The sequence below is a fragment of the Primulina eburnea genome, unplaced genomic scaffold (assembly GCF_022965805.1).
Source record: "Primulina eburnea isolate SZY01 unplaced genomic scaffold, ASM2296580v1 ctg870_ERROPOS2543523+, whole genome shotgun sequence".
Classification (NCBI taxonomy): Eukaryota; Viridiplantae; Streptophyta; class Magnoliopsida; order Lamiales; family Gesneriaceae; genus Primulina; species Primulina eburnea.
Window position 1 is genome coordinate 1 of NW_027331638.1, and position 15,716 is coordinate 15,716.

Genomic DNA, 15,716 nt, shown 5'->3' on the forward strand with positions numbered 1-15,716 from the left:
AGATCTACGTTTTTGTAGTTAAAAGTTTTCTCAAATCTTTACTGAAAAATCACAGTATTTTTCAGAACAGCAGAAACGTTTCTATAAAAATGCAGTTTGAGCAGTCCTACGAAAAACGCCATAACTCACTCAATTGTCATCGACATATTTCGAATTTTATATACAACTCGAACGTAATCAAAAAGATCTACGTTTTTGTAGTTGAAAGTTTTCTTAAAATATGTACCGAAAAATTGCAGTTTTCGAAAGAACATCAAAACAGGAATTTTCGGATCTAATTTGAGCAGTCATACTAAAAACACCATAACTCACTCGTTTTTAATCCAAATAACTCGAATTTTATATCAAATCGAACGTATCAAAAAGATCTACGTTTTTGTAGTTGAAAGTTTTCTCAAAATCAATACCGAAAAATCGCAGTCTTTTACAGAACAGCAAAAACGTGAATTTGGTGATCCAAAATTGTTTCAAACTTGATCTAGACGTGATTGCTCAAACTTCTACGCATCGCACATATAATTTTCGCATAAATAACAACACAACGCATAATATGACAAGATCGATGCATCAAGAACAGAATATACGTGCCTTTTGATATTTAAAATACCGTAACGACGATACCGAAGCGGAGACGATACGGGAGACGATCCGGGACGAACTTGGCTCAATTTTCTTTGAATAAAACTAAACTAAACTTGCTGGAATTTGTAGAGATTGTACGTTTGTTGAAGGGAGAGGGGAGAGAAATAAAATGAGAGAAGAATTGATATCATAGAGTTTTACAAACATTTCATTCCTTATAGTCAAAAGTTTGAAAAAGGTGTTTGAATGTGTTTTGTGTTGTGTACGTGTATATGTGTGTGTAAATGTGTGTGTGAGTCAAAGTGTGTGTGCTTGTGTGATGATATATATATGTGTGTATATATATATCTACATATATATAAACAATTGTAACATATATATTTAATATAATAAAAAAAATCTATTTAAAAACATTTAACATACTAATTTAAAATAAATCTCATATTAACCCCATTATAAATTTTAAATTTAAATAAGATGCACAATTACTACAACTCTAAAATTTTAAAATCAATTAATCATTTAAATAATTTAATTAAGCTCTTAAATTACTAAAATTAATTAAATTCTTTAAAATACTCCATCCTTATCTTAAATAAAATACTGCATTAAAATTTACTAAAAATCGTCCCGATCTCCTTTCCTCGATCTCGCCTCGAATAATCGCCTGAAACATAAAACTCTAAAAAACATTTTAACGTACATTAAATAAACATAAATAATTAAAATAATAAATTTCATGAATTAAATATATGCATGCATTAAAATCATTTAATAAAATACATAAGTAATTTAATAACTTGCACGCACTTGGTTCATATGGACTTAAAATTTTCGGGACTTCACAATCTATCCCCCTTAATTTGAATTTCGTCCTCGAAATTCGCTAATCCTCAGTAATCCAAATGTTTAGATTCTTAATTCTAGTATCCCAACAATCCATGCTACCGCTGCGCTACTCTGATAAATTAAGTCTTATGTTGTCCTTACGTCTCTTCAATCCGAATTAAATTTCCTACCAAAAACCTCGTTTGAGATTCACAACTTAAAACGACTTATGGAGACTTACTTTTACTTTACTATGATCTCGACTTCTAACTTTTCTCGTTGTTCCCAGTATTAGAAATGAAGGTTCAAGCTTATCGTATTTTACTTTTCTTATACTATACTCGTAATGTTCATCGAACTAATACATTAGCATCAATGCAGTTTAGCCTAAGAAATCTTAGCACCAAAATTTTTCTGATCAACTTCTACCCACGGCAATACACTTAAAAGTTAAATCTTATCTTACCTCATAATAATATTGGCCTACAACTCTTGAATCGAGTCTTTCCTTACAATACCAAGCTTATGTAACTTAGCTATTTACAAGTACGACCCAAATATAAAATACTTTTTAACCTTTAATTTCGAGTAAGGGATACGACAAGTATAAAAGCCTATAATATTTTTAAACAAAATAAATTATAACATCTCATTATAATAATGAGATATGATATACATAAATATTTAAACATATCTAATATTATATACACCATATTTTTACCATAAAATTATACAAATACATACATATACCAACGGTCCTAAAACGGTAACAAACGGCTATATTTTTTTTTCTCTCTATAAATACCATCTCACAAATTCATTCAATCACTCCAACTTTCTCTTCTTCTCTAAAACTTATTCTTCATCAAATTTTTCGAAGAAAAAGAAGATGGATCTTGCAAAGTTATTTTCAATTATTTTAGTTATTATATTTACGATTCTTGTATTTATCGGAGAATATCCTTCCTCATGTTTTTTCTTTATTTTTACGATTACTTGTAATTGTTGTTTATCCATTACTTTGTATTGTAATATTCATTAATTAATAAAATGCATCGTGATTTGTCGTACCACCATGGCAAACTTTTAGATTTCTTAATCAATAAAAATCTTAATATTCACTGATTGATAACTTATGTTGAACACCACTAATTCCCTTTTGTATTTATTTCACCCACAAAAATTTCCGTACTAACAAATATTTCATACATTTTAAATTCAACTTACGCAATCCAAATAGTTTTAGATAACATAATTCCAACACACATATTTACTTATTCCCAATTTTCTTAATAACTTACAAAAATAAAAATTTCTCAAGACCAGATGTCTACTTAAATCTTTTCATACATCTATCGAGTAACCTAACCATCGATCATACTCAACTTTCTAGAAAATAAAATTCCAACAAAAGTATAGTCCTAGCTGTTAAGATCATTGATAAAAACTTATAACACATAAATCTTAAGTTCCCAAAAATTTTGCTAACTCATTGTCTACTCTTATAACTTAGTTAATTGAGCAACTTTTACCTCAAATCGTTATCATTCTAAATTCTTAATTTACCGCAACATTAATTCACTAGCGCCTAACTTTCGAGCCAAATATCAATTCATCTTACAACTCCCTTGATTACCATTTCTTATAATATTATAACCCAAATACTTCAAGGTTCTAATAATTCCTTTGAGCTTAAATCCTCGAGAATTCCTATCATTTAAACCATTCAGTTATCACTTACTGCTAAACTAGTTCTCTCAATTTCTTAAAATTGTAGCATAAATTCTTAATTTCCTCGAAAATTTTATCCAATTGTCCTAAAGTACAAAAATTTTACAATTACCCATAAGTTGTTGGCGTTCCTAATTCCATCTTATAGATTTCTCGTAACATAAAGTTCAATAATTTTAAGCTTATTAAACCAAAAATCAATTCCATAACCTCAAAAAGCTACTGATCTTACTCAAGTGTTCCTTAAAAGTTCGAACTAAATCCTCAAAAATTTCGAAATTTGCAATTTGGTCCTTAGAGTTCCCAAAATTTATATTTTGGCCCTACAACTATTTGAAATTTGCATCTTCGTACTCATAAATTTTTCGACTTAACCTCATTAACTTTAAAACTCTTGAACTAAAAATCTAATCCCAAAATTTGGTAAATTCGAAAATAATCCCTTAGAATATTGCTTTGCACTTAGGTCTTTAAAATTCTCAATTCATGTAATTCAATCCTTAAATATATCTAGATAGAACATACACTTTAAATAAATTCTACGTCTTTATACTTCCAAAGATCGTCGTAGTCTTCAAATCATTAATCCTTACATGAAATCTTCAAAAATTAATTAAGCTAGCAACCACGAATCATTTGTAATTCTTAGAAAATATACAAGTCCCAAAGGTATTCATAATTGTCAAGTTTAACTTATGACCCACGAGTATAACATCAGTACTACTAATCCAAAAATTAATATTGACAAATCATTTCTAACATTGACAAATCATTTCTAACTTTTCTCGACTCCCAAAAGCAAAATTATTACTCATGTCCAAGTCCACCACACCAGCATGCAAGAAAATTAAATAATTTTCCATTTCATGTCGTAACATGCATAAAGATTTTAAAGATTCAATCTCGAATCACAACAACAGATAAATCTGCACTCTAAAAAGTATGTCATGTAAACATACAAGTGATAGTATTTAAAACATGCACATGCTGAAATCATAACTTCATGCTTACTACTTAAAAGACTTTAAAACTTTAAAACTTACAGACTTGAGGTGTAACTTCGTGAGCTTCTTGCGACTGGCTGTAGGCATAACCCTTTACAAGAAAACCGCTCTGATACCAACTGAAACATACCGTACTTTTTACCATTCAAAATTTGCGGAAAAATTTAAAATTTTCTTTAATATAAAATAATCTTCAATATTTGCCATAAAATACCACAACCAAATCCCCCATAAGAAAAGGTTGTCAAAAGAGTCGTTCATAAAATATTTGAAATTCAACATCACCAATAAAATCTGCTAACAAAATACTTGCTCAAAACATCTCCCATCACATCATATAAATCAGAGTATTTTTAAACTTTGCATAAAAACGTAAACATGGCTGTCCTCGGGTTTAGCCTCCCGCTCAGTCCAAGCCTGCCACTTGGTCGTCACCTCCTGTCTCCTCATCAACATAAGCACCTGCATCGATCAAGTCTAGTGAGTCTAAAGACTCAACACTGTATAAACTGGGATAACGAGTATTACATAATAAAACCACATACAACTTCAAAATATAACATATATACTTGAAACTTAAACTTTGCGTAATAAACTTGAACTCTTAATAAACTTAAACTTTCATAATAACTTTGAACTCTCATAAACTTCTTTGAACTTAAACATACTTACTTTGAAACTTGAACTTGCATAATAACTTGAACTTTCATAAACTTGAGCTTTGCATAAACTTTGAACATACATGCATACATAATATGACGTGCCATCACATAAGCTTTTCTTTAAACATGCTTTCATACTTCAACATACTTAACTTCATCATTTTGCGTAGAGGATGTTTCAAAGCAAGTGACCCTTAACATAATAAATATCTGATCAGACAAACCACAGTACTGGGCTGACAGGGACGTATCCACTGCCACATACATGAGATCCCTGTTCATAATTTAACAGGCCAGTTGATCCACGTTCATAATTTAACGCTTCACAACCACGATCTAACCCGTTCATAATTTAACGGGCGGATTGGTCCCCGTTCATAATTTAACGCTTTCCAATCCTAACTTCAAACCCGTTCATAATTTAACGGGGTGGAGAGGTCCTCGGCCACGTTCACCGACTTCCAAACCCATTCACTTTTGGTCACAAGACATTTAGCATACCTCAAAAACTTCAAATATTTTCTTTGCACGTCATACATACTTACTTTGCATTGAGGGATTCGTTGGATGTCAATCGGGTCGTTGCTGCAACATACTAATATGAATACATAAACTTAACTTGTACAACTTAAACGTAAATGTCATGCTTAATCCCAAGCTAAATAAATTCTTAGAACATTCTATAATTTTCCATGACATAACCCTGTAAAACATCATATTAAACCATGGTATAAAACCTCAAATCAAACCTTAAATAATAAAAGAATATACCTAAAATCTGAAGGCACACGGACCCCGTCCCTAGGTCCGTATCATGGTCCGTGTCCGTGCGCTTAAAAATTGTTGTGATGAAATAAGAAGGCACGGACCCCGTGCCTGCCTCCGTGTCTGGGTCCGTGTCCGCTCTGTTCGACGAATTATTTTATGAAAATTTTTCGACATATCTATTCTCCCAATTAACACAAAATGCATCAAGATTCATCACTATGAGACCATTCTAGGACACCATAACAATGAACTAAACTTTTATAATCACCCTACAATTCATACGACCCAAAATACTGTCATTTATATTAAAGTTTATTTCTTACGACTTCTTAATAATTCAAGCTCTTAACGACATGAATCAAAACCTCAAAAATACTCTAAACATCATTACTAACTTTCTTATATGCAGCAACGATCACCCGTCGATCTCCAACAAAGCCTGCAACATAAAAACTTCAAGAACATATTAAAATTCATAACTTTCTTGAAACACGATTTGAGCAGTCATACTAAAAACTCCATAACTCACTTGTTTTTAATCCAAATAACTCCAATTTTATATCAAATCGAACGTATCAAAAAGATCTACATTTTTGTAGTTAAAAGCTTTCTCAAAATCTTTACTGAAAAATCGCAGTATTTTTCAGAACAGAAAAAACGTTTCTAAAAAAATGCAGTTTGAGCAGTCCTACGAAAAACGCCATAACTCACTCAATTTTCATCCAAATATTTTGAATTTTATATCAAATCGAACGTATCAAAAAGATATACGTTTTTGTAGTTGAAAGGTTTCTGAAAATATGTACCGAAAAATTGCAGTTTTCGAAAGAACATCAAAACAGGAATTTTCGGATCTAATTTGAGCAGTCATACTAAAAACACCATAGCTCACTCGTTTTTAATCCAAATAACTCGAATTTTATATCAAATTGAAGGTATCAAAAATATCTACGTTTTTGCAGTTGAAAGGTTTCTCAAAATCAATACCGAAAAATCGCAGTAATTTACAGAACAGCAAAAACGTGAATTTGGTGATCCAAAATTGTTTCAAACTTGATCTAGACGTGATTGCTCAAACTTCTACGCATCGCACATATAATTTTCGCATAAATAACAACACAACGCATAATATGACAAGATCGATGCATCAAGAACAGAATATACGTGCCTTTTGATATTTAAAATACCGTAACGACGATACCGAAGCGGAGACGATACGGGAGACGATCCGGGACGAACTTGGCTCAATTTTCTTTGAATAAAACTAAACTAAACTTGCTGGAATTTGTAGAGATTGTACGTTTGTTGAAGGGAGAGGGGAGAAAAATAAAATGAGAGAAGAATTGATATCATAGAGTTTTACAAACATTTCATTCCTTATAGTCAAAAGTTTGAAAAAGGTGTTTGAATGTGTTTTGTGTTGTGTACGTGTATATGTGTGTGTAAATGTGTGAGTGTGTGTGTGTGAGTCAAAGTGTGTGTGCTTGTGTGTTGATATATATATATATGTGTATATATATATATATATCTACATATATATAAACAATTGTAACATATATATTTAATATAATAAAAAAAATCTATTTAAAAACATTTAACATACTAATTTAAAATAAATCTCATATTAACCCCATTATAAATTTTAAATTTAAATAAGATGCACAAATACTACAACTCTAAAATTTTAAAATCAATTAATCATTTAAATAATTTAATTAAGCTCTTAAATTACTAAAATTAATTAAATTCTTTAAAATACTCCATCCTTATCTTAAATAAAATACTGCATTAAAATTTACTAAAAATCGTCCCGATCTCCTTTCCTCGATCTCGTCTCGAATAATCGCCTGAAACATAAAACTCTAAAAAACATTTTAACGTACATTAAATAAACATAAATAATTAAAATAATAAATTTCATAAATTAAATATATGCATGCATTAAAATCATTTAATAAAATACATAAGGAATTTAATAACTTGCACGCACTTGGTTCATATGGACTTAAAATTTTCGGGACTTCACAATATATATATATATATATATATATATATATATATATATATATATATATATAAAACAACAAATGTCCCCCATTCTGGAAAAGAAAACGGCCGAGAAAGGTTCCAGGGAAAGAGCTTTCATTTCATGGATATAAATTGATATTGTGTGAGATTTATGCGTCTGAATTTGAATACGAACCCGATGCTGTGTTCCTCTCGTTGACAGCTACTACTGGACGTAAGTTTTATTGATCTCTGGTATCATTTGAAAATATGATGTTGTAGAAATTTGATATAATTCATATATGATGTTCTGGACATGTTAGACAGCGTATAATCGAAGTCAGATCAGAAAAAGGATTGATTCTGGAATTGTTATGATTTTCTGATTATATTGATGGGGAATTGAATAGATTTGGATTATAGACTGATTACAAATTGTATCGAATATGGGTTATGATTGTAATTAATATCTGGTGATATGGTATTGACGGGAATACTGAGATTGTGCCGTTATGCCGAAGTCGGTCTTGGCCAATTTATCACAGCTTCCACTTTACTCGGATCAACAGAAATACCATCTCCAGAAATGATATGCCCCAAGAATACAACTCGATTCAGCCAAACCTCACACTTTGACAATTTCGCATACAGTTGCTCGTTTCTCAACGTCTGCAAGACAATTCTGAGATGCTCTGCATGCTCATTTCTGTTATTCGAATACACCAAAATATCATCAATGAAGACAATTACAAATTCATCCAAATATCTCTGAAACACTTGGTTCATCAAGCCCATAAATACCGCAGGAGCATTTGTTAAACCAAAAGGCAAGACAATAAATTCGTAATGTCCATACCTGGTTCGAAATGCTGTCTTCGGTATATCTACATCTCGAACTCTGAGCTGATGATACCCAGAACGCAAATCAATCTTAGAATAGACAGAGGATCCCTGCAACTGATCAAATAGATCATCAATTCTGGGCAAAGGATATTTGTTTCTGATCGTTGCCTTATTCAGTTGCCGGTAGTCTATACACAATCGCATCGAACCGTCTTTCTTTCGCACAAACAGCACCGGAGCGTCCCAAGGAGATACACTAGGTCTGATATATCCCTTGGCCAGAAGATCTTCTAACTGTGCTTTCAATTCTTTTAGTTCGATGGGTGCCATCCTATACGGAGCTCTCGAAATAGGGACGGTACCTGGTACAAGATCAATACTAAAATCTACCTCTCGCACCGGAGGTAATCCTGGGATCTCATCTGGAAAAATATCTTCAAATTCCCGTACTACTGGCAGATCCACCAATGCCGGGCTCGATTTCTGCATATCTACAGCATAAATAAAGAAACCATCTGCTCCTTTTTGTAACAATCTGTTCATAGTAAGAGCCGAAATCAAGGGAATCCGAGATCTGGAACCCTTCCCGTTGAATTTCCACTCGTCTGTCATCTCGGGTCTGAATCTGACAATCTTATGGAAACAATCTACAGTGGCTCTGTACTTCGTTAGCATGTCAATACCGACTATACAATCAAAATCAGCTAGACCCAACACTATACAATCTAGGTCAATTTCATGCCCCTCAAACTGTAGAATGCAATGTCTGACCGTAGTTACAGATATCAATCCACTTCCCAACGGAGAATTAATCGACACAACATCTAACAAAGACTCAACAGGCAATGAATGTAACAATGCAAATCGCTCCGAAATGAATGTTTGCGATGCACCTGTATCTATCAAGATATAAGCAGGATAACCATAAAGAGAGCAGTTACCTGATATAACATCATCTGGTGCATCTTGTGCTTGCTCTTCTGTCAATGCAAACACTTGAGCCTGTTGCCTCGGAGGTTGACTCACTGTCTGACTACCTCGAGCTCTGGGTTGAGTCGGTGCTGGTGGAGGCTGAAAAGAGTGAACCGATGGTGCCTGCCGCTCAAACTGAGGTACTGACCCGGATGCTCATCCACTCTGGGCTGGCTGTACACTCCTCTGGGGACAGACTTTGGAAAAATGCCCCGGTTGCCTACAAATATTGCATCGGCCTATAACACACTGGCACTGTTCAGTCGCATGTTTTCCTCCACAGGAACTGCAATAAACACCTGAATACCTGGTACTCTGATCAAAACCAATCTGTCTTGATCCGCTGGAGCTCGACGAACTGCTCCCTGGTCTTTTAAACTGTTTACCCTTGGCTTTCAAATGATCCTTTCTGCCACTACTACTACCGCCGCTTTCAAATCTAGAAGGAGGAGGTTGTACTGAAGGTTGTGGTGGTCTTGGCACAGGAGCAACATATAGAGCACTCCGTTGTCTTATCAATCCTGCTTCCGCTCCTTTGGCCCGATTTAATGCATCTGCAAAATTATTAGGTCTCCCCGTGTTCACCAATCGTAAAGATGTCCGGATTTAAGCCATTGATAAATTGATCCGCCATGGCCTCGTCATTCCCTGAAACATGGGGTGCGAAACGAAGCAAGGAAGAGAACTTGGCAACATACTCTTCAATGTTCAAAGTCCCTTGCCTCAAATTGGCAAATTCAGCACCTTTATCTTTACGATAGGAGATAGGAATGAAACGCAGATAGAACTCCGTCTTGAACACTTTCCATGTAATTTCGGTACCACGTTGCTCTAGTGCTCTCTTCATGTTCAACCACCAGTTCTTGGCTACATCCTGGAGTTGATGGCTAATAAGCTTTATTCTTTTCTCGTCACCATACTCCAAAGAGTCGAATAACATCTCAATGTCTTCAAGCCAACTTTCACAATCCACTGCCAGTTCTGTACCTTTCAAGGTTGGCGGTCGAAAGGATTGAAATCGTTTGAGCAACGTCTCCATTGGCGTAGCAGTAACATCCATCGGATCTCCGGATGTGCTACCCTGTTCTGGCGCTGGTGGTCGTACTGGCTCAACTGCTCTTCTAGGAGGCATGTATCAAATAATCCAACTGATTAGTATACAAGATATACAACTGTCTCAGTCCTCCTCTAGTCAGTTACCTCTGATCTAGAATCGGTTCTGATTCAGTTAATCACATGTCATAATCAAATCAGATAACACACACGCAATAAGGAAAGCACTAATCATGCTAGCACATCATAAAGCAAGGAAGAAGACTCGATCTACCCCGTTCATTCTATCCTATCTTAGTCTACAGAACCTACGGCTCTGATACCACCTGTTGTGGGGACCCGGGCTCTAATTCTTTTTCTTGGGATTAAATGGATCGTTGTTATAAAACTTGGGTCAAATTTTCGCTTTTTACATTAAATCAAATGTAACTAAACAAACATAAGTTCTTAATTTAATTTACAATATAAAACATAAAATACATGTCTTGGTCTATATACAACTAGTGTTCACTATCATCTAAACTCAAATGATAGTACAAGTCTAACAAAAGAACCACTAGTCCTCTGCTGCGCCCAAGATCACCACGCTATCACGATCATCGTTGTCTCGACCCAGATCCTGCCCCACCTGTTGTTATGCACACATACAGACATAACAACAGCCGGAAAACCGGTGAGAACAAATCCTAGTATAAACATGTATACATGCATTAAAACAATCTAAAAACATGCAACATGCTATTATGAATATCATTCATATATAATCATGCAATGCGAATCTAATCATGTCCAGACTCGACTCGACTATAACTCTAGGGATCCCGTTGTGAATAAGACGTCACTGGCTGTCACCTACCCTCCCAATCGAGGTGTTGTCCGTCTTATTCCTAGACTTCGGCCTGATCTGTATCCGCGTCTACAATAGTGGCGGTGATCTTCCCCTAAGCTGTGATATCGCCGAACGTCTAGAAGTCTGGATGATCTCTCAGACTTTCCTATCTTAATGCATGAATACAAAATCTGTAAACAAGCATGATCATCTTAATGCAATGCAACATGATCTGTAAACAAAGCATAGCAAGATTTGCATATAAGTTCTAGAAACAAATCTATAAACAATCATAATCATATCAAGATATAGATAATAAAACAAGTATGTGATTTTGTTGGGAACTCAAATGTGATCTCCTTTGAGTCGTGATTCCCCAAACAAAACATGTACTATACCTTTCTTTGCACAGTCGCTGTCACGGTCGTAAAGACGAATCTGAAATGGAAATGTGGATATACAATCTATCAATCTCTCATCTAATCAACACATATCCAAGTCACAACGTGATCTTGATATAATTTGACAGCATAACGACATATATTCGTAATACCGGTCAATCCAAATCTTAAACTCCTATATCCTCAAATCACCAACATTACAATATCTATGTCAAGATCATACAAGCTGCATAATCTCATCACAATATCTGCTGAAAATAACAACAATTACATTTGACATCCATTCTTTGATCCGTTTATGAATATATCATGTTCAATACGGCAAGAACACAATCTAACTATCATATTCCAATTTTCCCAACATCTAAAATCCGAACCATGCTGAAATTAAATGAAACTTACATCACTTTGTAGCCGTCGATGCAAGGAGCAAGAATTTCTACTTAGCTCAAAGTTTGGATGGCTAAATCATACACAACTTAAGAATCAAAGTGAAGAACTTGAAGATGCTTGGAGAGGAAGTCTCGGTTCTCTGGCTGGAAATGAAGAATGAATGATTCTGTGGGGACTCGGGCTCTAATCCTCTTCTTTGGGATTAAATGGATCATTAATATAAAAAGTGGGTCAAATTTTCGCTTTTCAACATTCATTCTAATGTTATATAAATTAAACGTAAAGTCTTTATTTAATTTACAATCATACAAACATGTCGTGTTCTAATACATAAATCCAACTAGTGTTTAATACAATACCAAATACAAATAGTCCATGTCTACTAAAAACCACTAGTCCTCTGCTGCGCCCGTAGTCTCCACGCTATATCAATCTCGTCTCTATCTCGACCCAGATCCTGCCCCACCTGTTGTTATGCACACATACAGACATAACAACAGCCGGAAACTCCGGTGAGAACAAATCCCAGTATAAACATGTATACATGCATATATCAAGCTAAACATGAAACATGCTATAATGAATGTCATCCATATAAACATGCAATGCAATGCGAATCAAACCATGTCTGGACTCGACTCGACTAGAACTCTAGGGATCCCGGTGTGAATAAGACGATCTATCACCTACCCTCCCAATCGGGGTGACGGTATGTCTTATTCCTAGACTTCGGCCTGATCTATATCCACATCTACAATAGGAGAATGATCTTCCTCTAAGCTGTGATATCACCGAACATCTAGAAGTTTGACGGATCTGTCAAGACTCCCTATCTTAAATGCAATGCATAACAATCTGTAGACCATGCATATTCATTTTAAAAGATTGGAATACCAGTCTATAAACAAATCACAATCATAATTCAAGTTAAACAATAAATCTAGTATGTGATTTTGGTTTGGGAAACTCAAGTGTGATCTCATTTGAGTTGTATCTCCCCAAACAAAACATGCATTATACCTTGCGTTGTTAAACCTGTATCATTGTCCGGGTCTCGGTGTCGAAGTGAGGCACAATGAATTTGAAATGGCAATGATCAATATACCTTCTATTAATTATTAACCCACTTCAACACTTTTACAACACACTAGTACATCTAAACACAATTTGACGGCATAACGACATAGTTTCTTGATACCGATCAATCCAATTCTTAACATACATTAATATCTACTTTCCACAATACATAATCAACCTCATAGAACATCATACTCTCAAAAATCTGCATAGCTCAACAATAAACATGCTGAAAAATCATAACAATTCTATACGGTATTCGTTCTTCAATCCGATTTTGATTATATGATGTCTAATTTGTCAGAAACACCATATATGAATCATATCTGATTCTTTCAACATCATACATTCAAGACATATCAAAACATAGTAAAACTTACGTCCACTTGTAGCCTGTGACGCTAGGAACACAGTACCGAAGTCGGATTCAAAATCTGACGGACGGATTGCAATATAAAGGCGTAAGGATTTCTTCGAAAATTTCTGAAACCTTTCTCGACTTTTTCTTTCTCGTTTAATGAAGAAAACAACAGATATACATATTTATATACCCAATTGCATGTATAAAGGACGTGGCTTATTTTCGTGAACTCCAGTCGGCGCTCGGGCGGTAAGAAAGTACCGCTCGAGCGCGGCACTTTCTGTCCCAGCATTTCCGTAATGCACCTTGGCGCTCGGGCGGTCACAATCTACCGCCCGGGCGCCACATCTTCTGCCCGAACATGCTACATTGGCGCTCGGGCGGTCATTTTCTACCGCTCGGGTGCCAATGGTTCTGCCCAAAACTTGTGTAATTTATATGCTTTGCCCAATCTGGTCTCGTAATGACCCGTTTATACTTATATCAATGCAAATTCACTAATCTCATAGCAAATTACTGATAATCAAATTCTCGGGCATTACATTTCTCCCCCTCTTAAATATGATTTCGCCCTCGAAATCGCAGGCAAATTATCAAACATACATGACAAGTAATATAATCAATACGGAAAATTTACTTACATCATGTAAATAATTCGGGATGTTTCTGTTGCATATCCGCTTCTGTTTCCCAAGTCGCTTCTTCGATGCCATGACGACTCCATTGGACTTTCACTAACGGAATAGTCTTCGTCCTGAGCTTCTTTTCTTTCCGATCAAGAATTTGTATCGGTTGTTCAACATAGCTTAAGGTCTGATCAAGCTCAGCTTCGTCAGGCTGAATGACATGAGAAATATCTGGCATATACTTACGCAACATTGATACATGAAAGACATCATGTATCCCGGATAACGAAGGAGGAAGAGCAAGTCTATAGGCTCGGTCGCCAACCTTCTCTAAGATCTCGTAAGGACCGACGTATCTAGGAGACAATTTTCCACGCTTACCAAATCTGACAACGCCTCTGAATGGGGAAATCTTTAAAAATACTCGGTCTTCTTGCTCGAATACCAACGGTCTACGTCTGACATTGGCGTATTTGGCTTGCCTATCTTGTGCTGTCTTCATTCTCTTCTGAATGACTTTCACCTTTTCAGTCATATCACGAATCATAGCTGGCCCAAGTTCTGGTACCTCGGAGAAGTCATCCCAGTATAGCGGAGATCTGCACTTCTTACCATATAAAGCTTCAAACGGTGCCATCTCAATGCTCGTCTGATAGCTATTTTTATAAGAGAATTCACAAAGAGGTAGGGAATCTTGCCAACTAGTGCCAAAATCTAGCACTACGGCTCTCAACATATCCTCTAAAGTCTGGATAGTCCGCTCTGACTGTCCGTCTGTCTGAGGATGATAAGCAGTACTCAGGTGTAATGTCGTACCTAAAGCCTGCTGTAAACTGTGCCAAAAGTAAGAAGTGAATCGTGGATCACGATCTGATACGATAGACTTCGGCACACCATGTAATCTGACTACCTCTCGGACATATATCTCCGCCATCTGATCATGTCGATAAGTCATTCTGTACGGGATAAAGCAAGCTGATTTGGTCAGTCGATCAATGATGACCCAAATCGCATCATAGCCTCTAGATGATCGAGGTAACTTCGTCACGAAATCCATGGAAATGTGATCCCATTTCATTCTAGAATAGCTAAACTCTGAAGTAAACCTCCGGGCTTATTCCTCTCGGCTTTCACTTGCTGGCAATTCAAGCACTTTGACACAAATTCTGCGATATCTGACTTCATTTGCTTCCACCAGAACTGTGTCTTCAAGTCATTGTACATCTTCCGACCACCAGGGTGAATGCTAAACCGACTACAGTGTGCTTCTGATAGAATCTGATGTCTCAAATCTGAAATATCTGGCACGAAAAGACGGTTATTCACATACAGTACATGATCACGTACCTGGTATTCTGAAAGATGTCCCATTCTGACCATCTGAATCGATCTCTGCACATTCTGATCGGTTCTTTGTGCTTCTTTAATTTTCCAAATCAAATCAGGTTCAACATGAATGAAAGCAAGTCGTAGTGGCCTACTTTCTGCATCGAATTCTAATCCAGACAAACAGCAGTTTTCAACTAACTTTGTAACACCTATCGTCGATAAGGATAGGGAACAAACCTTTCGACTCAAG